This window comes from Dromiciops gliroides, chromosome X (genome assembly GCF_019393635.1).
Source record: "Dromiciops gliroides isolate mDroGli1 chromosome X, mDroGli1.pri, whole genome shotgun sequence".
NCBI lineage: Eukaryota > Metazoa > Chordata > Mammalia > Microbiotheria > Microbiotheriidae > Dromiciops > Dromiciops gliroides.
Genome location: NC_057867.1, coordinates 67,123,137 through 67,143,237, shown reverse-complemented (window position 1 = coordinate 67,143,237; position 20,101 = coordinate 67,123,137).

Below are 20,101 nucleotides of genomic sequence, written 5' to 3'. Positions count from 1 at the left end.
CTTAGAAATTCAGCACAACTAACATCATCTTAGAAGCTGCCCTTCTCATGTGGAAGGTCACACAATGGCTGTGTCTACAAAACTCAAAAGTGAAGTGGGACTTTTATAATTCTCCAGATCCGTAGATCGATTCAGATCACCCAAATGGTCCTTTGGGCTCCTCCACATCATTTGGGTTTTAATCAACTGAATGGCTGATGGCGTCTCACCGATAGGCAAAAATGTCAGAGAGTAAAAAAACTGTGTCCTCTAGTTCCTTCAAAAGGCAGACTCCAGGCTCTGCTTCTTCTCTGGCAAATAGCTATTAACATCATTGCTTAATTTGGGTCTTTCTTAAAAATTAAAAAAAAAATTGAAATCATTACTAAAGAAAGCCAAGAAAACTCTCACTTTTCCAAATAACTCTACCCATTTTTATGTGCTACAAGACCGGAATCGCCATTAGATTCCTCTCCAATCAGTGCCTCACTATGGCGTGGAGATGAGCCTGGGTTTGGCCACGACAAGTTCTGGAAAAGCTTCTAGTCCAGGCAATATGCTGTCATAGATAAAGTAGGAGAGACTTATTACCAGAAGATTGACAAATCGCTTCCATTTTTCTTTCTTTTTTTGGTGATGGTGAGGGGGAGAGACACAACAACACATGAAATTTTCTTATAAGGTGTTGGGGCTTGGAGTCTGCACTGGTCAGTACGAGATCCTCACCTCTGCAATTAGATCGACATCAAAAGCTTAATAGATGACCTGGATAGGGTATTTTTATTGTTAAGACGATGCCAATCAGCCCTTTCCTCATTTGATCTTTGCGATCTAGAGATGGAAGGGACCTCAGAAGTCATTTAGTCCAATCCAAGAATAGTAAGTAACATGCCTAAGATCAGCTTGTAGAGTGCTACCTCATAATCTATTTCTTTGTCCATTGAATGTTAATGATTACAGCCAATCCAAAGGCTCATTGTACTGGGAGATGATCTGTAGTGCTTAAGCATACCTGACGATCTTTCTCTCCCATTTTGGACAGATACTCTTAATAAAATATGTCTCATAGGTGTTAGAGCCAAAGGAGACTTTGGACATCATTTATTTTCATCCCCTCATTTTACAGACCCTGTAGCTGTACTCAGCTAGAAAAATGAAGAACAGAGAGAAATGGAGCAGGACAGTGTGGATGTGTGGATTAACCAGGCCTGCCTGAATAAAAAGGCAAGAATCAAAAAGCTGAAGCTCATTCAGTACCCCCCAAAGTCACTTGAGACAGATACTGAAGCCAGTGAAATGTGAATTGCTCAGCATGGAAGATGAGACAGTTTTGAGATCCATCCCTCAGGGGAACCATAAATCAAGTGGGAATGGGTCAGAAAGTAAGCGATAGGGAAATAAAAGATTGAAATTACCAAAGATCTCAGTAGGGAAAAAACTCAACTAAAGACCTTGAACATAAGCAGATAAACCAATAGGGAAGAAATTAGTAAAAGAAGAAGAAAAATAATAGAATGGAATATGTCCTCCAGATCAGCTAAACAAATCCAAACATTATGGGGTTTTTTTTGTTTGTTTTTTGTTTTTTGGCAGGGCAATGGGGATTAAGTGACTTGCCCAAGGTCACACAGCTAGTAAGTGTCAAGTGTCTGAGGCCGGATTTGAACTCAGGTACTCCTGAATCCAGGGCCAGTGCTTATCCACTGCACCACCTAGCCGCCCCAAATCCAAACATTATGAATAAACATTTCGAGACAAAGGAAAATGAATCAACACTCGATGAGGAGAGGATCCTCTATATCCCCAAGAGAGCATAGAACCACAGTAGGATGTTACCCAATGATTTAAAAGAGGAATAAGAATTATGAAATCAGAATAAGTAGCCTGCACAGAAGAAGTAATTGGCAGAAAATAAAAATTTGAATCCATGGTGGCAAGTCTCACCAAAAGAGAATAATTGATTGGGAATGTAAATGAGTGAAGAACAATCTGGAAAAAGATAGACAAAAAGCAGCAATATTGAATAAAAACATACTGATTTCAAAGACAGGATGTATAGAGACAACCTGAGTATTATTCATTTCTCAGAATGGCAAGAAATAATACAAGAAAACTGCTCCAAACTTCTTAACACAGACAACAAATTTCTAGTTGAAATAATCTACAGATTGTTATTTTTGGCATATACGTGGGAAAACCTTTAAGTTGGTAGTTTGCTCTACTGAATCAAATGTTTTGATTGGTTTGTTTGTGGGTTTGTTTGTAAGTATAGGTCTCCCTACCTTGACAAGGCCGAAAGTACCAGGGCTACTCATGGGCCCAGTTTCAGTCTGATTGTCATTGGGGCTTTGACCTGCTCCACTTCTTACCTAGACCACTTTGCCCCTCTTTAAACAACCTGATGCCCTGCCCCTACTCCTGGGGCTCACCATATTAAGGATGAACTTTGTGCAGATACCCCATTGGCTTAATTAACACCATATAGCTCAGAACTCCTGAACTCAAGGAATCCCCAAGCCTTGGGCTCCCCTATAACTAGGATTACAGGTGTGTGTCACCACATCCTGTAGCAAATGCTTTTTTATCATGGCAAACAATAAGCACAGTGAGAACTTTCTATTTTCTCCATCTTCCATCCAAATGTGTGACTATGAAGATATGGTCTGCTATTTATTGTTGTAAAGTCATTTCAGTCATGTCAGACTCTTCCTGACCCCATTTTGTAGAGATGATGGGAAAATAGGCATATGGCTTAATAATTATTAGTCCTCTCTCAGTCTCCTTTTCTTTGCTAACAATAAAGTCTGAGATTTTTCTCAAAGCTTTGGTACTCTCCCCTCTTTCTGGTACCTTGAAAACTGATCCCTCAATAACCTCAAAACTGTGTCCCTCCATCATGGAATACATATATTTTTGTATGTATAGCTTATATACATATTTATATGTATATGTGTGTGGGTATACACATGTTTATTCAATGTATGTTGAAGTATATATACATACACGTGTGCATATATAGTCGAAGTGAAAAGGGAGAAAAGAGTTTGTTATAAACCTCTTTCCAGATCTTTTCCACTCTTCATCTGTTTGTTGTCTTTACAATTTCATTCTGAAATACCCTGGAGGGGGCGGCTAGGTGGTGCAGTCGATAAAGCACCAGCCCTAGATTCAGGCGGACCTGCGTCCAAATCTGACCTCAGACACTTGACACTTACTAGCTGTGTGACCCTGGGCAAGTCACTTAGCCCTCATTGCCCTGCAAAAAAAATAAAATAAAATACAAATAAAACACCCTCGAGATTGTTTTGTTTAGTTGGGTTTCTCCCTGAGTTTTCTGTCAAGCTGTTTTGTTTTTTTTCCCAAAACACTCTTTGTCAGAGGAAATAGCTCTCTGGGAGGAGGAGAAGAAGATCTAGGAGATATTTCTCCTAAGAAAACTTAGGAGATGTAAAAACAAAAGTTATCGATACAAAATTTATTTTTTAAAAAAGTTGGGTTTTCATCCACTACTTTTCCCTATTTTATGAGATGCTGCGGCTTGTGAACTTTCATCCCCCTCCGTCCACGGTACAAGGATTCCCAACAAGGCTCAGGTAACCCCAAATGAATCCCAACCAACTGACGACTGATACCCTTTCCTCCATTTTCACTGTCCTATTTCCAACCAAACTTTACAGCTGAAAAAGGAACTGAGGTTTGGCCATTTTTCAATCAACAGCTTTCAACAAAGTCCTTTTTAAGCATGCCATCAAGTCTATCTGGGAAACTGACTCAAGAAATGAAATGCCCTCAATTGGCGAACACCCTACCACTGTCATTCGACCAAAAGTAACACCTGGCATACGGAAACTCCTTCCTGGCAGTGAATTTTCTCATAGCCACACGGTATCAGTAGCCCCTAGTAAAAATAATCTGGGTAACATGTTACAGTAGGGAAAAAAAGATATGGCAGCAATAACCCCTTGCTCTCTTGAAAAGACGGCATATATGTGACATATGTATATTTAAAGAAGCTCTAAATCTGTCCTGCTGTAGCCCTCCTGGATTAGTGGCTGAGCAGAGGCCAGTCAGCTGGAGAGAAAGATCTCTTGCTGCTTGTTGAGTGAGAGGATTCAGGCTAAGGCTCTTCCCGCCCCCCTTCTCCCTCTCTGGGAGGGGAGGTAGAAGCCTGCCTGCCTGTCTGTGAATGTATCCCGCCCCAAAGCCCAAGAAAAAACAAATCCCATTTAAAGAAGGCTCTCCCCAAAATGGCACGAAGAACTGTTTTTCTGAGCACAATCGCCTTTTCTGCACTCTGAACAAGGAGTATTCATTTCCAGCACTCAGTCTCCTGGCCAGAGTTGGCTGCGGTGGCTTCTTCAGCAGCTGCTTGGGTGGAAGGGTCAGGCTTCTCTATGGCCCTGTACAGTACCAGGGTGAAGATGACTGTGGGAAGCCCCGGGCTCTAAGGGCAGCAGCTCCAGCTTGGATATTTTAGATGTGTGGATAAGCCAATTCAATTCAATTCAATTCAATTCAATTTCTCAGGCCCCCCCCCCATGACTGTGTACAAGGTGAGAGGCAGCCTGCAGTCACTGATAGAGAGCTGGCCTCAAAGACAGGAAGATACATCCTAGCTGTGTGACTCAGGGCAAGTACTCAACCTCTAAGATTCTAAGTCACGGAGAAGACATTGACCTACATTGGTAGAGGGAGTTTCTACACCTGGGAGTTCCCCATACCAATGAAATCACAGGCCTAGTCTCTATCCTTCTGTGCGATCTACCATGCTAGGTACTGGGGGAGATAAAGGAAGAGGCCCTCAGCCCTTTCTTCTGACGGTGAGCCCAGTAAGACATTCTCTGCTCAAAAAACTTCAACTGAATACAGTGCCCGCATTATAAATCCTCCACAATCGGGCCCCATTCTTCCTGCCCCCCACCCCCGCTCTCCCCCCAGCTTTCCGGTGTTATCACCTCCTGCTCCCCTTCATGTACCAAACATCCTGGCCAAGCTGGGCTATGCCATGTCCCCCAACATATGTCCTGGTGCGTATTGATCTCAGAAACGGGATCAATGTCAAATTTCCACTTCCCTTTTAGCTTTGAAGACGAGCTCTTGCATGACCTTCCACATGAGAAGGGCAGCTTCTGAGATGTTAAGTGTGCCTTTGCTTTGCTCATTTGGAGTTCAGGCCTCTCGAAGGCTCACAGCATCGAGCATACCCTCCCCCAACATCTCTCCACCTGTCGAAACCCTAGTCATCCTTTAAAGCCTAGCTCAAATGCCACTCACTCCATGAAAACACGGCAAGACAAATTTCAAGGGAAATAGGCCCTTCTCCCCCTCCAAAAATAGACATCACTACCACCGCCCTCTCCACTCCCCCCTCCCCAGAAGGCAGTTCCTTCAGTTCCTTCTCTCTAAACTCTGAAGACATTTTCTTACTACTGCCTGGGCATTTATTTCCTTTCCTTTATTTCTTTCCTACTGAAAATTTTTGAATCGCTTTTTGTTAATGATATTGCCCTACAGCATTGCAATAGTCATTGCATTAAACTTATTTGTACATGTATTATCTCCACTCCTTGATTATAGAATGGTCAAGTTTGTGTGGTCCAACCCCCCTCATTCTACCAATGAGGCAAGTGAAGTTGAGAAGTGACTTGCCCAAGGTCGTGCTGGGATTTGAACCTCAATTCACTAACTCCAAAGCCCGTGTTTTCACTCGATCGTGCCACCTTCACCTTGCTTGGTGGAATAATAACTCATATTTTTATGGCCCTTCAAAGCTTTCAAAGTCAAATGTTGCTCACAGTGCAGTAGGGAAAGGCTTATCACCACCATTTTGACAAAGTAAGGAGGTTGAGGCTCAGAGGTACAGCCAGACTTCAAACCCGGGTTTACTAGTTCCATGTCCAGCACACTTTCCACTCCTCTTCCCCACTACCCCGACCTATCTCCTCTTTATGGCCCCCTTCCTTTTCATCAAGAAGACAAGGCAGCAGTAAAGTAGGAGAACAAGGTAGTTATCAAAACAAAAACAAAAACAAAGGGGCAGCTAGATGGTGCAATGGTTAAAGCACCGGCCCTGGATTCAGGAGAACCTGAGTTCAAATCTGGCCTTTGATACTTGACACTTACTAGCTGTGTGACCCTGGGCAAGTCACTTAACCCCCATTGCCTGCAAAAAAACAAAACAAAACAAAACAAAAAAACAAGGTAGTTATCTTCTTTGGCTTCAAACACTTGCAAAATGGAAGAAAAAGATTCAGCTGCGCCAACTTTCCTGAAAGTTATCATCATCCATTTGTTTGGGTCCATTCAAGGGATGGAGGCCATTTTACATTTTTGAGAGATAACAGTATCAAAACCTCCTCGGCCTCAAGCCACATTGGGCATGGGCTCCCAACAAACAGGCAAAATCATATCTTCACAGCTCAAATTCTTTAGTCCTTAAAGCAAGTGAAGGTCAAATGCTTCCCTTCCCAGCATAGTACAGGGAGGAAAACGATATGCATTCTTTACAAAAACTATCAGCACACTGATCCCTAAACTCTCTTCTTTTTTCCAGTTGCTTCTGTTCCAATCATTTCCAGGGAAATGAGTCCTGTACTAAGACCCACGTCCAGGAGCTCATAAGCAATTGTGTCAAAAGAGCCATGAATTTGGGGGCAAGGGACAGGTTTGGATCCTAGCTCTGCTCCTTCTTTCCTATGGGTAGCAGCTTTAGGGGCAGAGAACTTGGAGCCCCATCTTGTCTCTGTCACGACCTGGGTGCCCGTGGACAAGTCATTTACCTGCTCTGGGCCTCAGTTTTCCCATCTGTCCAATGAAGGGATTTGACTTGATGACCCCTACAATCCCTTCCAGTTCTACATCTATAATCACATGATCCTCATTCCCTTCTCTGGGCCTCAGAGCAGAGTTGGGTCAAATGATTTCTACATCTCTTAAATCTCTGAACCAGGAATTCCATAGCTTCAGCAGTTAATCCTCAAAGACTCCAACTTAGTAATGCTAAAATAATATTTATATTCACTTTAGAATGATAATAGCAATTTCTTTACAAAAGAGCCAGTATCCACTGTGTCAAATCTTGTATAACTTAAAAAAGTGGGGAAGAGCAGGACAAGGAGGGATAGAGGGAATAACTCCAAATACACTGTGATCCTTTACAAATGAACAGAGCAATGTTGTTACTACCTTGTTCAATTTAATATACACTTTTTGAAAATTTGTACCTAACAGAAGTTCACAGTTTCTTATAGATCCTCTTCAGATCTTAAACTATTTTGTTTGTTGACAGCTGTTAATTTCATAATAAAAAAAGAAACAAAACTACTCTGATCCCTGCAGAAGTTGCTAAGTCAGGCAGCTGGGTGGCGCAGTGGATAAAGCACTGGCCCTGGATTCAGGAGGACCTGAGTTCATATACAACCTCAGACACTTGACACTAGCTGTGTGACCCTGAGCAAGTCACCTAACCCTCATTGCCCCACCAAAAAAATGATAATAATAATAAAGTTGCTAAGCCAAATTCTAGACATTAAGATTTATTAGAAAAGTTCCCCACCCTCAACATCCCAAGCATTCAGTCACAGCATAATTTGGGTGTTCTTTTCTGCAGAAGGCCTCAAAGTCACTTCTTTTTGCCCTTCATTCTTGCCACATTTATCTTCTTTAGGACCGTTCAGCCCATCAGATGCCCACTTTGAGTGTTCACCTTTTGGCTGTTTTGGGAAATGGAAGTTGGAGATCTACTAACCTGACTAGATGGGGCAGCTAGGTAGTACAATGGATTGAGTGCTGGCCTTCGAGTCAAGAAGACCTGAGTTCAAATCTCACCTCAGACACTTACTAGCTATGTGGCCCTGGGCAAGTCACTTAACCCCAATTGCCTTAAACATTCAGGGCCATCTCCAGCCAGCCTGATGTCTATCTTGCCACTGGACCCAGATGGCTCTGGAGAAGAAAGTGAAGCTGATGACTTTGCACAGCCCTCCCTCACTTCAATCCAATTCACTGCAAGTCATGAAATCACCCCAGTGTCATGGAGAATGAAGGACAAACAGCAATGACCTTACTGGATAAACCCAAGGAAGAGATCTGAAGGGCCTTGCTAGCCTGGTTCTGCTTAGCCCCTGAGGGCAGAGCTAGGAGCAATTCGGGTGGGGGAGATGCAGACAGGCAGATTTCAGCTGTTGGGGAAAAACTTCCTAAGAATCAAAAGTATCCCAAAGTAGAATGGTATACCTTGAGAGCTTTGTCCTCCCAGCCAAGGGCTTCTGGGAAGAAATCAGGGGTCAGAGGAGTAACAAGCATGGCATACTCAAAAGCATCCTGGACTTGGAACCTGAAGACTCAATTAGGCCCCAGGACTCAATGTCAGATTCTCCATTTACTAGCTATGTGGTCATAGGCAAGTCATTGACTTTCCCTGAGCTTCAGTGTCTTCATTCACAAAAAAGCGCTATGGCTGATGCTGTACATCACTTCTCCCCAGAGTTGGTGTGAGAATTGTACTTTGCCAGGAGCAAAGCACTACAGAAACGTGAGATGTCATTACCCTATGTTTACCCAGGTTCAATTCCACTTTTCTCATTTGGTCTCAAGAAATCGCACAAGACTAAGCTGAAAGTAATAAGCCTTTGTGACCAACTTTCCTAGTACACACACACACACACACACACACACACACACACACACACACACACAAATATACAATACATATAGAGACAGAGACAAAGAGAGAGAAATACTTTATATATATATATATATATATATATAAAACCAACCCTCCTATTATTAATATATATTATTGGTACACATTATATATATATATTATATAACATATTAATATGAGTGTTAATTATCATTATATTATTATCAATGACATAATTATTCATCATATTAATATAATATATAAGTATGTTATATATACATATTATATAAGTATATATTATATACATATATATATACATACATATATATCACTAGTTTTACCAACCTGGTTGAAATTATGTCTTATAATATATAGGGAACATATAAAATATCTATAAATAGAGAATGTGTATGTGTGTGTGTATATATATATATATTCAACCAGGTTGACTAAACTAGTGATATTTAGCGTGGGAAAGAATGGAAGGGAGAAGGGAGGACAAGGGAAACATGTTAACTTTCTTCAAGTATTTGAAGAACTGTCATATAGAGGAGGATTTAGCTTTGTTCTGCTTGGCCCCAGAAAACAGAACTGAGGGAGCATGAGGGGGCGGAACTGAAGAGGGGAAAATATAAAAAAAAACAACCTTCTTAACAAGTGGAGCTAGCTGCCAGGACTCTCCAGTCAAGGTTACAAGGGAGCCAGGCTTCTCAAAAAAAAAAAAAAGGAAGAAAAAGAAAAAAAAGCACACAGAGGAAACGCAGTTGCTATGTGCCATTAGCAATGTGGGGGGGAAACTAAATGGAAGATGTCCTGAAAGAGGCTGCTTCTTCTTGTTGTTCAGGAGTTTTTCAGTTGCGTCCAACTCTGTGACCCCATTTGGGGTTTTCTTGGCAAAGATACTGGAGTGGTTTGCCATTTCCTTTTCCAACTCATTTTACAAATGAGGAGACTGAGGCAAACAGGGTGAAGTGACTCACCCAGCTTCATACAGCTAGTTAAGTGTCTGAGGTCTGATTTGAACTCAGGTCTTCCTGATTCCAGACCCAGTGCTCTATCTATTGTGGCACCTAGCTGCCCAGCTCAAAAAAGAGGCCCTTCCTCCAATGGAAAATGATACATTTCTTTCTTTTTTTCTTTTTTTTTTTCCTTGCAGGGCAATGAGGGTTAAGTGACTTGCCCAGCGCCACACAGCTAGTAAGTGTCAAGGGTCTGAGGCCAGATTTGAATTCAGGTCATCCTGAATCCAAGGCTGGTGCTTTATCCACTGCGCCACCTAGCCGCCCCCCCTACATTTAAAGAATATATGCAAGAATTAACCTTAGTTTTTTTTAATCACAAAAACAAGTAAAAGAAGAGCTTATATAAATGTTAAAACCAGGGAAGAATGAAACATGCAAAAGTCATTGAATTAGCAACCCACCTGTGGCATAGTACAAAAAGTCCGAGGTAGTTGCCTGAGGCACATAGAGGGTAAATGGGATCTGTCAAAGGTCGCCTGGATGGATAATCATTGTCAGAAGTAGGAATCTGAACCCAGATCTTCCTGCCTCCAACCCCATCATCCTGTCTGTTATATGTCTCAAGGACAACATGACGCAGTGAAAAGAATGTTAACTATGGAATCAGAGGAATCAGTCTCCAACCTTGCCTTTAAATTCTTCTTACCAGTGTGACCTGGGGTGAATCTTAAGCAACCTGGGACTCAGTTTCTTCAGCTGTAAAATGAAGAGGTCAGATCAGATGACCTCTAAGGTCCTTTCTAGCTCTAGATCAATGACCCTCCAATCTTATAAAGTGAAACTAGAATTTTAAAATGGAAAAAAAATCATGAGGAAAGAATGAAAAACAGACCAATATAGAGTATATGATGGGACACCTAAAAAAACCAACAGAAACAATTACAATATTTGAAAAGCTGTCCAGTGGAAAAGGACTGCCAGAGGGTAGAATCAGGAGCAATGGATAGAAGTCGCAAATGCAAGGAAAGACTTCCTAACAATTAGAGCAATATCAAAGTAGAATGAGCTCCCTTAGTTTACTGTTTGAAGGCAAGAAACGAACATTTGCAAAGCATGTGAACTTTGAAAAGTTTGCAAAGAAACAGAGGCATTTCAAGGAAGTTTTGGAACAACCACCAATCCATCAAGCCAAAAAGATAAGTACTTAAAATAAATCACACTTCTCAAAACAATAAAAACTAGTTGTTAATGTGAGAATCTTTGCAGTACTTTATTAGTAAAACAGCTAGATGTTCCTGAAGCCTGTTTCAGAGAAAATTTTAAAGTCAGAGGGTAGAAGGAGGAAAGGGAACGAAAATCCCTAAGTAAAGCATCAATCATATAAATAAAGACGTTCATAGTTAAATAACCCTACATAATGAATAATACAAGATCATGGAATTTTTCTGGTTAAGTTTGGATGGCAACAATAAGAATCAAACAGACTGTATTTCTGTCTTATAAACTGAATAATGATTTAATAAAGAATAATAGAGAAAAGACAAATTTGACAATGATAATCATAAGTAAATATAAATAGAATGAAGTATCCGAGAAAAAAGAAGAAGTTCAATAGAGGATTAAGAAGCAGTAATCAACATTGTGTTCTTTATGGTGATCAACACTATGTTCTTTACAGGAGACGAATTTCATACGGAATGATTTGTGGGGATTCATACGGAAAAGGTTAGTCTAAAATTTACTGTGCTACTGATAACTCACAAAGAGTAGGAGTGGTACTAATGATAGTAGATAAGGTAAAATTCAAGCCAGAAAGTATTAAAAGAGACAAAAGACATTATATTATTTTAATATGTCCTATTCAAGATACAAATATGTTTATTGTAATAATATATATACATATGTACCTAATGTTTCTGTAGTAAAATTTATCAAGGAAAAACTCAATTGTACAGATCGAACCTTATTTTTTTACTTGGCCAATGCCAGAATTTGTTTTGCTTGACTATAAGTATTTGTAACTGGGGTTTTGTTTTTCATGCTTTCTCAGTTGGGAAGTGGAAAAAAGAGAATGCAGACCTGAAAATAAAACAAAACTGAAGTTTTAAAAATAGGAAAACACTCTGTAGTTACCTCTATAATTTCTTTCTTATTTATATTTTTTGTTGGATGTAGAATATTTTGTTGGTGTGGTATCAAAATCTCTCACTATTAATAATTTTTAAGCCTTTGCTTTTTTCATCCAGTTCTTTCTACATCCAACAAAAAATACAAATAAAAAAGAAATTATAGAAGTAATTGGAAAGCTTAAACCAGAATGAACAAATGTAGAGAGAACTCAATGGAAAAATCAAAGGATATATATTTTTTTTCTGAGCAAACATGGAATATACACAGTAATTGATCATGCACTGGGCACAAAAAAGATGGAGGTAAATATAGAACATTTATGGATCATATTTCAATAAAGTTAGTAGTTTAAAAAGATACTTTGAATTTTAAAAGTATGGATCCAAAAAAAAAAAAGAATAGCATGAAGGTGAAAGAGAAAAGTATAGACAATAGTGGAATATATCAAAGGTAGCAATAAAACATAGTACAGGGTGGGCCAAAAGTCACGAAGGGGTTTCAATATTTAATAACTCCTTTATTTTTTGTTTTTAATTTATAATACCATAGCATCATATACAGTGTATATATATAGGGAATTAATTTACATTGAATGTGAAAAATCAAATCTTGTAAGTGGCAAAAATAAAGAAAAATCGTTTTCAAAAAGTTATAAAAACATGACTTTTGGCCCACCCTGTACATATCAACATGTATGAGATGCAGCAAGAGCATTACTCAGGGTCATATTTATAGTACCAAAATGTCTATCTCAACAAGACCAAGAGATACTTTGCAAATATGCACTTTTAAAAAGAAGCAAAGAAACATAGCAACATAAAACAAAAAAAGAAAAATAACCAAGATATAGGATTATCTTCGAGTAACATTATATATTAATAAGATATACTCATATGAGGAAATTTAGGAACCAGAGAGGAAAAAGTACAATTTAATTGCTTAGTGTTTGAAACAGAATAATGGAGATCATATTGGGTGATGAACAAAAGAAGCATCGGCCTTTCTGATTTAGCTATAAATAGCTGAAATTTGGGAGTTTGGTTTGAATGCAAGCTAAGTGGATACTTGTAAATTAGTTTATTGCAATAATAATAGATTTCTTTTTTTCTTAATTAGGATTATCCAGAAGTGGACTGAGCTGCCCCAGGTGGTAGTGAGTTCTTCATTACTGGAAGTCCTTAAGCAGAGGCTGGATGACCACTTGTTGAAAATGTTATAGAGGGGATTCATACTCATGTGTGGGTTGGACCAGATGTCCACTGAAGTGCCTTCTTCATGAGTCTGAGGTGAGTAGCACAAATACTGTTGACCCCAGGATGAAACTGAGGTTCAGAGGCATTAAGGGGTTTGCTTGGGTTCCAAAAAAAAAACCTAGTAAGTGAATGAATCAGAATTTGAACTCAGGGCTTCTAACTCCCTACTTCAGTGAGTGTTCTTCCTACTATGCTACATTGACCTTAATAAATGAAATAGGATTATCTCTAATAGCTCATCTGAAACATTCTGTTTGTGCAGTGTATATAGGTCGTTTTCTAGACACCCAACAACCACCTTTTCATTTAAAACTCCATTGTTCTGTTCTACTAGCGTAGATTCCAGGACAGTGATTTTATTCTGCCCAAACTAAAATAGAACTGCTAAAAAAAATCGTCCGTTTCGCCAGAGGCCATACTTCTACGTGAAAAAATGATCCGACTAATAATTTTATTATATTATCTATTACTAATGTTTTATAATTCTAATATAGTTTTTTTAATTATTATTAGAATCTCAGTTAGGCGATAGCCCTGAGTTCCCCCCAACTTCTTTCTGTTTGTCCCTTCAATATCCCTTTTGCCAATTTTTCTGGTTACCTTCTCTATGGATCACCCTTTTCTTTTTTTTTTTTTCGGGGCAATGGGGTTAAGTGACTTGCCCAGGGTCACACAGCCAGTAAGTGTCAAGTGTCTGAGGCCGGATTTGAACTCAGGTCCTCCTGACTCCAGGGCCGGTGCTCTAGCCACCTCGCCGCCCCTGGATCACCCTTTTCTTATGAGTCTCTTTTAGTAGACCCTTTCTTCACTGGCTAGCCCGCTGCTGTTGAGGCAGCAGTTGAACGATTTTTAGCTCAGAGACCCTAAATATGTCCATTTCTGTTGCATTAATTTGGCTACTACCTCCAAAACTGGCCTAGTCTCACTTCAAGTCTTCTGGGGTGAGGGAGAACTTTGTTGTCAACTCACCAGTCAGTCACTGGCCTGCTAAGACTCAGCAATAAGGAATAAGGTGAAGCTCAGAGGCCATGGGGGAGCAACCGGACAAGCCAGATATGCAGTGTGCTTTGGGAACATCTTTGGGGCAGGGCACATGCATATCATACTAATCCTTTATTGTAACTCATAGGATCATAGGGTAAGAGCCAGGAGGGACCTCAGAGGCCATCTGGTCCAGCTCTCCCATTCTACAAATGAGGTCCAGAGATGAAGTGCCTGTTAGAGCTAGGATCCGAACACAGTACCTCTGACTACAAAGCGAGCAATCTTTCCATAGGACCACCATGCTTCCTGGGAAATTGGTATTTACTGAATGTATTTCTCATCTATCTTACATTTAAGGAAAATTGGAGCTCATATAAGTTACATGATAATTTAATATTGCCCAACTTCTTCTTTTACTTTTTCTCTATCATAGAATGAAAATGTCCCAACATGTAAACAACAATTTTTCTGATCCCAGGGCAATGCCCTACCTTGTACTGAAGTCAAGCAAAAAGAAGAAAAGAGGGGGCAGCTAGGTGGCACAGTGGATAAAGCACCCCCCCTGGATTCCGGAGGACCTGAGTTCAAAGCCAGCCTCAGACACTTGACACTAGCTGTATGACCGAGGGCAAGTCACTTAACCCTCACTGCCTTGCAAAAACCAACGAAACAAGAAGAAGAAAAGAGATCGGGCTGTTTGTTAGAGTTCCCTACATTTAGAAGGGAGCTGAGACTTCTCTAAGTGAGTGATTTGTTGAATAAATGATGCTTAATGTGTTCAACAGAGTCAGGACTCAAGAGAAGGCAGCCTATGCTGGACAGAGTGGAATTGAGGCCAAAGAAAATATTAGTTAAGAAAGAATCTGAAGAGAAAACAGTCAAAGTGTAATTTTTTAAAGCATGAAAGTTTTATATGCTATATTTAGATAACTTACAAGGGCTCAATATTTTGACCATTAATTGAAACAGATGCTATTCTTTTCATGACTAAATTATCTAAGTATAGTTATTCCATTTAGATTCATTTACGATTCAATTTAGCTTAAAAGATTTTAATTAGGAGAGGAAGGTTATTCATGCTTCAGAAAACTAAGGCTTTAGTGTAATCGGCTGTAGATTATTTTAAGCTTTAATTTGTTTATTTCAGGGAACTCCTCTACAAAGGCTTCAACAAGCTATCAGCCAGAGGATCGCTCACTGCAGTTTTTGACTGTGACCCTCAACAATGGTTCCCAAACTGAAGCAAAACCCCAACCCAACAGCCCGGACGGCCTCTTTGGTCCAGCATGGGAGTGACAAGCCAAGCCTTTTTTCCAACCGGACCATTATTTGGCTTTAAACATTGTTTTTCATGCTTCGAAGAGCCTGTCTACGTGACAAGTGATAAAATGGAGCAGGAAACATTTTCAGCCAAATAACACATGATCTGAGGCAAACCCCTCTCTCGAACTAGCCACGCAGATCCTTTTTTTTTTGGGGGGGGGGGAGGGTTGCATCACAAACATGGCTGTTGCCTGTTGCCTGTTGCCTGCTGCCTGTGACTGCATCGGGAGCCTTTGGTGCTTTGGCCACAGCTCCATGCCTTGACCTATTGGGCCTCAGGGACAGGGCTGGCCCACATCCTTAGGAACACCTTCCTATCCCATCGTGGGATGCCTTCCTACCAATTAGTTGTACCCAGCAACAACACAAAAAGCCACCAGCTCCAGAGATAGCAATTAGGCTGTCCCCAGGATGGGGTGGATAAGACCCTTTTCTTCTGTGCATTTGGAAAACGTACATTCCCCAGAGGGAAGGGGAGCAAAAATCTCATTAAAATTTAATTTGAGTACTTCCTGTGGCCTTTGATTCTACAACTCCAGCCTGCTCCAGCAATTGTCCTTTACAGAAAGTTCTCTCATTTTGTACCTCTGTCTATTCAAACGGGCCATGCTATCCTGGGGATGCACATCTCCACTTGTAAATCATTTAACAGTATTTAGATATTCGGGAATAATGGAGGCCTACCTAGCCAGCTGAGAAACACTAGACCAATTCAATGTTTTCAGCTGCTTCAACAGCTGAATCAGATCGCCATGAAGTCAAACCAATTGATTTTGTGGAACTTGGCCATGGATACAAGCTGGGGGGAACAACCCAACCCAACTCGACTGTGCTGAAGCCACCAGGTCAGATCTAGTTATAGTCTCATTACTGGTCTTGACCTGAGTTCTTCTTGACAGGCATAAGTGGCATCTTCAAAACCATTTTTGCAGAGTGTATCTTTAGCGTCAGTGGTTGTCAGTAATATACAATTGTCTAGAAAACACTTCAATAGCCCCAAATCTGTATAATAAGGAGGGCCAAACCACACTCCCATCAAGATAGTAGATGCCTAAGACCTCTCTCTCCATAACATAGGTGGTAGGGGCAGCTAGGTGGCGCAGTGGATAAAGCACTGGCCCTGGATTCAGGAGGACCTGAGTTCAAATTTGACCTCAGACTCGACACTTACTAGCTGTGTGACCCTAGGCAAGTCACTTAACCCTCATTCCCCGTCCAAAAAGAAAAGAAAAGAAAAAAATAACGTAAGTGGTATACTGGTTTCCCAAAACTAGCATTAGAAAAGGAACTTTACTGTAATTATAATGATTTATGTTGGAGGACTCATATCTATCTCACTTTGAGCAAGGATTTAGTCGACTTTCTTCTGTCTTTGGAGTAGATTCAAATCTGAGATATGGCCGTACAGTCAGAGTATGATGGCCTGTTTTAGGCTAAGCTTTGAAAGCAGTCATAAATCACCAGGTTTTCTAAGAGGAGCGGCAGGCAGAGTTCGGGGCAGGAGGTGGGAGATGGTGTTAGCATCTTTTTTCTAAAATGTCCATTTAGAACAATGGTTTACCATAACGGCCCACAAACCCCCAAATATCCTTTCAAGTGCATAAGATAAAAGGAAAAGGAGCAGGAGTTTCAAGAAGTCTTTCCATGGTGATCAAGGACTGGATTATTATCTCCTGGGATTCCTTTTCATAATTACTGCAGAGCTTTAGAAAGCGTATATTCTTCAACATAAAGAATGTGAAGCATTCACCTCTTAAGAACTTTTGTGCTCTGGATATGAGACTAGTACTTGAGATGAGAAATAAATCCACTATATAACATGGCATCATTAAGCACAGTGTTCCCTGTCCAAGACAACTGAATCAAAACATGAACAAAGTGCTTGCTGGGAATTCACAGGGCCATCTAACTTTGGCTTCAAATGAAAGAAATTTATTGTGTTTATGTATTTTTACTACCTTTAAAAATGCACCAACTTCTAAGTAAAAGTTACAGGCATCTTTAAATCAACTCTATAGACCAATCATTCACTTGAAAATAGCTGAGATTAACTATTGGGGGGGCAGGGCAGTGAGGGTTAAGTGATTTGCCCAGGGTCACACAGCTAGTGAGTGTCAAGTGTCTGAGGTCAAATTTGAACTCAGGTCTTCCTGAATCCAGGGCTGGTGCTTTATTCACTGTGCCCCCTAGCTGCCCCCTAGATTAACTATTATTGAGTACATAACCAACAAAGAATTGGAAATAAAGATACATCTCCTCTGAATAAGTTCCATGGGACATCCAAATTGTTTTTCTGTATAGCTATACAAGTAAGAGATAAAGGTATAAAACCACCCTTAGCTAACAGAATGGAGTTAAATTTCTGTTAAGTGAGTTGTGTTTTTCTAATGACTTCTGTTGCAAATTCAGGGATGTGCTTCACCAGGAAAACAGCAAACAAAAACAGAGCACTGGATGTACTGAAGTTGTACTTTCAGAATTCAGCAAACCTGCAAAAAGAATTTATTTCATCAGATTTAGTGCTAGAAGAGACTTTCAAGATGATCTCCAGAGGTTCCTAACCTTTTATGTGTGTGTCATGGATTCCTATGAACCCCTTCTCACAAGCCTGTTTTTCAATGCACTAAATAAAATATAGAGAATTACGACAGAAAATTATATTGAAATCATTATTAAAATATTTGAGAAACAAGTTCACAGACCCCTAGTTAAGAACCCCTGACCTAGTCCAACTTCCTCATTGAGAGGAGACTGAGGCCCAGACAGGGAGAAAGGATTTCCTGAAGCTCACACAGGTAGTAAAGTAAGGACTCAAACACCTCACGAAATGTACTAAGCAATAGAGAAACAAATACAATAGTGAAAAGTTGGCTCTCAAGGAGCTTACTTTAAAAGTGAGGTGGAGGGGCAGCTAGGTGGCGCAGGTTCAAATCTGGCCTCAGACACTTAACACTTACTAGCTGTGTGACCCTGGGCAAGTCACTTAACCCCAATTGCCTCACTAAAAAAAAAAAAGTGAGGTGGAGGGACAGAGTGATGGGAAGGCACTAATAATTGAGGGAAGCAGAAAAGACATCTGGAAGGAACAGACAGAATCCAATAAAATTAAAAGGGAAGATTTAATTTATCTTGATTGCTAACACTTGAAGACAAGTTAATGGGGGGAGGGGTTGAAGAAGTAGGCGGACCCTTTAAATCTGAGAGATTCTGAAGGAAAAGAAAGTTAACTGAAAGAGCTAAAGGTTAGCCATGATGGTTCTTTTGGGGGCCTTTCAAAGTCTGTACCTCTCAAAAAGTCTAGACAGTTGCCCTCTTTGTGCCCATCTTTTGGAGTCAGAGCCTTATTTCCCAACGTCTTGGATGTGTCAGTCTTTCTAAAGGCCTTCGATTCATTTTCATTATGAAGCATCAGATCCTAGAATTTAGAGCTGGAAGGGTCCTCAGATATCCTTTGGCCTAAACCCCAGGTCAAACTGTCACCTTCTGTGAGAAGGTTTCTGTCAGTCCCTCAGATGAAAAGGACCTCTCTTCCTCTAAAAGAACACTTGCTCTGAATCTCTCCTCCGTGTTCCCTCATATTTGCGTCTCCCTTGCCTGCCTGCATTTGCCTTGTATTTGGCATACTTTGCTATTGGCGTACTAGTCCTTCCCCATGAGATTGGAAGCAGGTCTGTGCTGTAGGTAGGATGTCTGACTATCTTTCCACCATCCCCACCAAGGGGATCAAAGGAACTTTCAGCGACCTTGCATGAAGTATCAACTTGTGCATAAGGAAGAACCCGTGCCCTTGGAGGGAGAGGTGAGGAGGTCATGGTCCTTGCTTTCCCAATATGATGACCTTTGCCCTTCCACTCTCTCTAACTGTATCCAGAGCAATACAGCTGATCTGAGTTGGGTGTTTAAAGTACACAAGCTTTGCTATAATGTGAGGGAAGCGCCAGGCAGGAGCAAATTCTGCACTGAGAAGTTAGAGGTGGATCACATCCTGTTCAGCTTGACAGAGCATTGCTGAGTCTCTTTCCAGGTCCACCCTCATTTCAGGTCTAAACTAGCTGCTGCTGAGTTCTGTCCTTGGGGTCTCTCTGACCTTCCACCCACAAGGGCCGGCACTACAGCTATTTCTCTCTTCTCCTTTGGCTTCTGGGGAGGGGGTGGGCAGGGGGCAGGCTCCTACGTTTTGGAAGCTGCCCTCCATTTCAGGTTCAGGGTGGTGTTCCTGGCCTCTGGCCACAGAATTCCCCAGAATTCGTTTTTGCTTCACTCCAGGTACATGGATGGCACTCTGCTCAACACTCTGTCCTGTTTCTTCACACCATTCTGCTCTCTGAAGAGGGCTTAGCCATGCTCTGCTTTGCCCCAAAGAGCAGGACTAGAAGCAATGTGTGCAAATTGCAAAGAAGCAAATGTGGGCTTGATCTCTGGCAGGATTTCCTAAAACGAAGAGCTCTCCCCCCCTCCCCCCCCCCCCGCCCCCAGTGCAATGGGCTACTGGGGGGACGGGGGCAGCGAAGATCCCCTTGAAGCCAAAGATAGACCACCTTTCTTAGGGTGTAGTGGCCTGGGGATAACTAGTCAGGTATGGTTCAGATTGTGTGGGCAATGAAGTTTCTTTTAGTTCTGAGATTCTGTCCCCACAGAGCTTCCTTCCTTCAGGATTAAGGTTCCTGCTTCTCCCCCACCACCACCACGATGGTGCTCCCAGCAGTACCATCTCAGTGCCTGGCCTAGGGTAATCGATTGATAAACGCTCATTTCTATCCTTCCCACCCGTCTGGTCCCAAGACTCAGGTCCTAGTCATTGAAGGGGGGGGAAGGGGGGTGTAAGT